At 40.8% G+C, this 6,177-nt stretch overlaps 1 pseudogene across 1 annotated transcript; it reads left to right on the top strand.

Annotated features, from left to right (window-relative positions):
* The first annotated feature begins 355 nt into the window (after positions 1-355).
* LOC110741219 lies at positions 356-5,519 on the top strand (annotated as a pseudogene). The gene has a single exon (XR_002517059.2). The product of XR_002517059.2 is annotated as an olfactory receptor 7E24-like (transcript).
* Positions 5,520-6,177: the final 658 nt, after the last annotated feature.

Below are 6,177 nucleotides of genomic sequence, written 5' to 3'. Positions count from 1 at the left end.
AGCGTTATTCACAGTAGCCAAAATGTGGAAGCAACCCAATGGTCCATGGACAGATGAATGAAAAAGCACACTGCAGCTCATTCATACAATGGAATTCAGCCTTAAAAAGGCAGGCACTTCTGGCCAGTGCGGTGGCTCACGCCTGTAATCCCAGCATCTTGGGAGGCCAAGGTGGGCGGATCACCTGAGGTCAGGAGTATGAAACCAGCCTGGCCAAAACGGTGAAAGCTCATCTCTACTAAAAATGATAGAATTAGTTGGGCATGGTGGCACACGCTTCTAATCCTAGCTACTCAGTAGACTGAGACACAAGAATTGTTTGAACCCAGGATGTGGAAGTTGCGGTGAGCCGAGATCGTGCCACTATACTCCAACCTGGGCTTTGTCTCAAAAAAAAAAAAAAATTAAACATGGTATGATTCCACTTACATCAAGACTCTAGAGTAGTTAAACTCATAGAATTGCAAAATAGAATGGTGGCCCCCAGGGGTGGGTGAGAGAGAGGAATGGAGAGTTTATAATATGGGTACAATTTCCATTTTGAAAGATAAAAATGTTCTGGAGATGAGGGAGGTGATGGTTGCTAAACAATGTGAATGTACTTAATGTCATTAAACTGTAAACTTAAAAATAGTGGAAATTGTAAATGTTTATACTGGCCATTCTACATGAAATAATATATATTTATAATTTTTAATATTTCAATGTGGTATGTTTTACCATAATAAAATATGAAAATTAAAGCAATTGAATCTTTAAAAAGAAAAGAAAGAAGCGAATAATACACACAGGATTTCTGCTGATTAGAGGAAGAGCCCAAAAATGGACACTCATTTTTCTCCTCTTCTTGCTGCATTATTATGAGGAAATCATTAGAGATGGGCGAACTTCGGTGAATTTGGCTAATGAAGAGCTCTGTGCCTTGAGCCCCCGAGGCCATGGAATAATAAATACTGTCTGTACCTCCAGCCCTGCAGTGTGAGGTTCCAGTCAGGTGGGCTCCACACCTGTCACCTGTATCAGGAAGCTTATGTCTGACCTTGTCTTCTTGCCCGGCTTGAGGACGGAGTCTGAGCCTCCATCGTGCACCACGCAGGGAAGACAGTGGACCGGTTCTCCGTGGTCGTGGCCCGGCAGAGGGGAAGCGCAGTTCAGTGAGTGCTGAGGAACGCTGGGGAGCCTTGTTTTGTTTCCTCGTCCTCAGGACAAACGGGGGAGTGCGGTGGGCAGATGGGAAGAGACCAGTGTGCAAACTGTCAGCTCAGCGGACTGTGGGGTTTCTGTTTTTGGTTGTGGTGGGGGTCTCAGAAATCTTATTCAAAATTTTGCTTTCCTCCCACACTGGTTGTCCCTTTCATGGACATCTCACCCATGATAGCAGCAAATGAGTCCCTCTAAACTATTCCCTAAGCACAACATAAAGATTATGAAGGTGATGATGAGGATAAAGAGGATGATGACAGACACCATGGCATCATGAACCCTTACTGAAGGCTTCCTAAATGCCAGGCTCTGAGCTCTGTGGTCTATGCAGCTTCTTTCATTTCATCCTTGTAGTCTTCTCCCAGTTATTAGTGCACATTTCATTATTATTTTACAGACTAGAAAAGAAGCAATGCATTTTCATATAACTTGTACCAGATCATGAAGTCGAAAAGGGTGAAGTCCCATTTGAACCAGGCAGTCTAAGTCCAGACACCTAAGCTAAGGACAGGAGTTATGTCTTACATGAATTTTAAAACAAGCCCCACCTATTTGAGTAAGCAATTACTCCTTTGAGGGAGAAAAGTCAGAAAACATAATGTTGAAATCACTAGAACATAACTGGCATATGGAAATATTTTCTGATTATGAACTGTCAACTTTAATTTCATTTCCAGATGGCATGGTCTTAGCTGTTATACAGTGTTTATAAATGTTCTAAATCAAGGGAATTTGTGGCAATCTATTAGAATAAAATAAAATATTTGAGTTCTTAATTTCCTTTAATTAGGATAAACTTTTTCTTAAAGTGAAGAGAATGTTTTTATTACATATTTTTCTTCTGAAAAGATAGGCTGTATTTTCTAGCAATTACGAATTTGTTGTATATGATGATCTGGTTCTCGGAACATTCTTGAATCTAGTGTTTCTAAGGCAGGTGTGTACAACAAGAAGCGAATAACACAAAAATCAATCATGAACGCATTATAAGGCAATTGAGTTTGTCACAACTGCAAAATATTGCTGAGTGTGGATTGCTCTGAAATCTGAAAACATTACTTGTGAATTGCTTATATCCAAAATGCAGACACAGTGCTGGGTGTTGGTTTACTTGTTTCTGATTTTTCAACTCTCTTTTCTACGCAAAAGGTGTCCAAACTATACAGACCCACAGAATCTAACAGATGTCTCAGTAGTCCTCCTCCTAGAACTCTCAGAGGATCCAGAACTGCATCCAGTCCTCGCTGGGCTGTTCCTGTCCATGTGCCTCATCACGGTGCGGGGGAACCTGCTCATCATCCTGGCTGTCAGCCCTGACTCCCACCTCTACACCCCCATGTACTTCTTCCTCTCCAACCTGTCCTTGCCTGATATCAGTTTCACCTCCACCACAGTCCCCAAGATGTTTGTGAACATCCAACCTCCAGCAGAGTCATCTCCTATGCCGGCTCCCTGACCCAGATGTCTCTTTTTGCCGTTTTTGGAGGCATGGAAGAAAGACATGCTCCTGAGTGTGATGGCTGTAAGACTGGTTTGTAGCCATCTGTCACCCTCTATATTATTCAGTCATCATGAACCGGTGTTTCTGTGGCTTCCTAGTTCTGTTGTCTTTTTTCCTCAGTCTTTTAGACTCCCAGCTGTACAATTTGGTTGCCTTACAAATTACCTGCTTCAAGGATGTGGAAATTCCTGATTTCTTCTGTGACCCTTCTCAGTTCCCCCACCTTGCATGTTGTGACACGTTCACTAATAACATAGTCATGTATTTCCCTGCTGCTGTATTTGGTTTTCTTCCCACCTTGGGGATCCTTTTATCTTACTATAAAATTGTTTCCTCCATTCTGAGGGTTTCATCATCAGGTGGGAACTATAAAGCCTTCTCCACCTGTGGGTCTCACCTGTCAGTTGTGTGCTTATTTTATGGAACAGGCATTGGAGGGTACCTCAATTCAGATGTGTCATCTTCCCCCAGAAAGGGTGCAGTGGCCTCAGTGATATACACGGTGGTCACCCCCATGCTAAACCCCTTCTACAGCCTGAGAAACAGGGATATTAAAAGTGTCCTGCGATGGCGGCAAGGCAGAACAGTCTAATCTCAGTATCTTGTTATCTGTTCCATTCCTTTTGTAATGTGGGTTAAAAAAGGCAGCAAGGTGAAATATGAATAATATCACAGGGTTAACACACACTGTGATATTAAGAGTAATATCTCCTCCCTAGGATATAAAAAAAATACTATCACAGAGTGTACACACATGGGGTACACACACTGTGGTATTAGGAATTGTATCTCCCAAGGATATTACGAATAATATCACACTAGGTGTGTACACTCACTGTGATATTTGAAACAATATCTCCCTAGGAGATTACAAATAATAACAAAGAGTGTACATCCCATGACATTAGGAGTAACATCCTTCTAGTATATTATGAATAACATCACAAGGCGTACACCTTCTGTGACATTTTGTACACCCTTTGTGACATTAAAAGAAACATCCCCCTAGGATATTACGAATAATGTCACAGGCAGTGTACACACATGGTACACATGGCTTTCTTGAACACACGGTGTGCACCTCCTGTGACATTAGGAATACATCCCCCATGATATTATGAATCATATCACAAGGCATACACACACTGTGACATTAGTAGTAATATCCTGCTAGTATATTGTGAATAATATCACAGGATGTACACACCTGTGACATTAGGAGTAACTTCCCACTAGAATATTATCAATAATATCACAGGGCGTATACTATCTATGACATTAAAAGTAACATCCTTTTAAGATATTACAAATAATATCACAGGGTGTACATTTCCTGTGTCATTAGGAGTAACATCCCCCTAGGATATTATGAATAATATCACAGGCTATACCTCCCCTGTGACATTAGGAGTAACATCTCCCTAGGATTTTACAGGGTGTACTCCCTGTGTGACATTGTGCGTAAAATCTCCCTAGGATATTAAGAATAATATCACAGTGTGTACATACCCTGTAAAATTAGGAGTAACATCTCTTTAGGATATCATGAATAATATCACAGAGTGTGCACCCATTTTGACATTAGGAATAACATTTCCCTAGAACATTACGAATAATATCACCCACTGGGTGTACACCCCCAGTGACATTAGGATTAATACCCCCCTAGGATATTACGAATGATATCACAGGTGTACACCACTTGTGACGTTAGAAATAACATCCTCCTAAAATATTATGAATAATATCACAGGGTGTACACCCCCTGTGATAGTAGGAGTAACATACCCCTAGGATATTATCAATAATATTTCAGCGTGACCACCCCCTGTGACACTGGGAGTAATATTCCCTAGGGTATTACAAATAATATCACAGGATGTATACCACCTGTGACATTAGTTGTAAAACATTCCCCTAGGATATGATGAATAATATCACAGGGTGTACACTTACTGTGACATTAGGAGTAATATCTCTCTAGAATATTTCTTCTAATATCATAGGGTGTACACCCACAGTGATATTAACAGTAATATCTTCCTAGTATATTACAAATTCTGCTGGCACCTGACCACTTCCCCCATGGACTGAGGTCAGGTTAACCCAACCAGCTGACACCACCGCAGCCAACACCCAACTGTACGTACCCAAGGTGGAACACATTTGCTGTTCTCCGTGGGTCCAGTTGCTTTCTTGGTAAATCCTAGTGTGATCTCCTGGACAACCTAGTTAAAGAGCTAGTATTTACTTACCATTTTGTTTCCTCTCAGTGAAAGCGGTGCACACACTAGCTGCTTCTGTCAGCCATCTTGAACAAGAACCCCCTGAAAGAAGCTTTCTTGAACACTGCTTCTTCTAAAAGTGCTTATCAGGAATTCGAGCAGACATTCACCACCAAAATATAATAAAATAATCATCACTAGTACTTCTCAACTAACCCCCTAGTAAATCTAATTGCTGTCACATAATGTCCTTCCTTTGTTCTCTATTATTCTATATTCACCTACCTCACTCCCTCTGCATTTAAATAAACTAAAAGTATAAGACTGGAATGGGCCTCACAGCCATTTTAATTACATGTAATTATTTGTAAAACATATAAACCGAGGTCAAATCACTAGAACAACTTTCCTAACATGATCTCTATATGATCTAGCAACTGCATATGATCTAACTTTACCCCATACATGGTAGGACCTCAGAGAAGGAGCATAAAAGCCAGAGGGCTTGTGGAGATATTTCCTGTTAAATATACATGACAGAAGTAAAAATAAGCTTTCTCTACAGCCTCTCCTTATCCTGCTTTATGACCTGCAGGAATCTGGAATCTCTATCTTCCTACAGAAAGGAAAAAGGATTTCTTAGCAGTCTTTTGGGCAATAAATCTTGAAATTCTGAGACAAAGACAAAAGGATCAAGTCATTGCCAGGCTTACCACAAGGCAAAGGAGGGAAAAAGGAAGAATCATTCGCTAACCTGTGGTCTTTGCTCAGTCCTTGGACTCCTCAGGCAGCCTGCTCACCACATTCTCATTTAACTGGAGGTTATCTGTAAATAATACTCGTTGGTGCAGAAGAGAAATTAGGCATCGATTGCTTAAGCATGTTTCACTACCGCTTAAAAGTATGCCTAAGACAACTGGTGCCAGGTCTAAGGGGTTTCGAAAGGGCCTTTTAAGATCCTCTAGGGTTTTTTATTCCAAAGAATGACTTTGCAGTACAGAAATCAATATAAGATCTGAAAACCTGAAAATTGATTGATCTTTCCTCAGCTCCAAGGACCAATTAGATATTTGCCTGGAAATAAAGATACCATTTCTACTCATATCCTCAGAACCCTATTAATTAGAGACATAATCCTCATAAAACTGCAGCCTGGATCATTGAACCCTTGTCTATGGTTTTAATGTCCCCTCCAAAACTCATATGGAAACTTAATCCTCTATGAGGCAGTATTGAGAGGTGGGGGCC

This window comes from Papio anubis, chromosome 12 (genome assembly GCF_008728515.1).
Source record: "Papio anubis isolate 15944 chromosome 12, Panubis1.0, whole genome shotgun sequence".
Taxonomy (NCBI): domain Eukaryota; kingdom Metazoa; phylum Chordata; class Mammalia; order Primates; family Cercopithecidae; genus Papio; species Papio anubis.
Note: the sequence above shows the minus strand (reverse complement) of the source record. Positions and strands in the feature narration are given on the sequence as shown.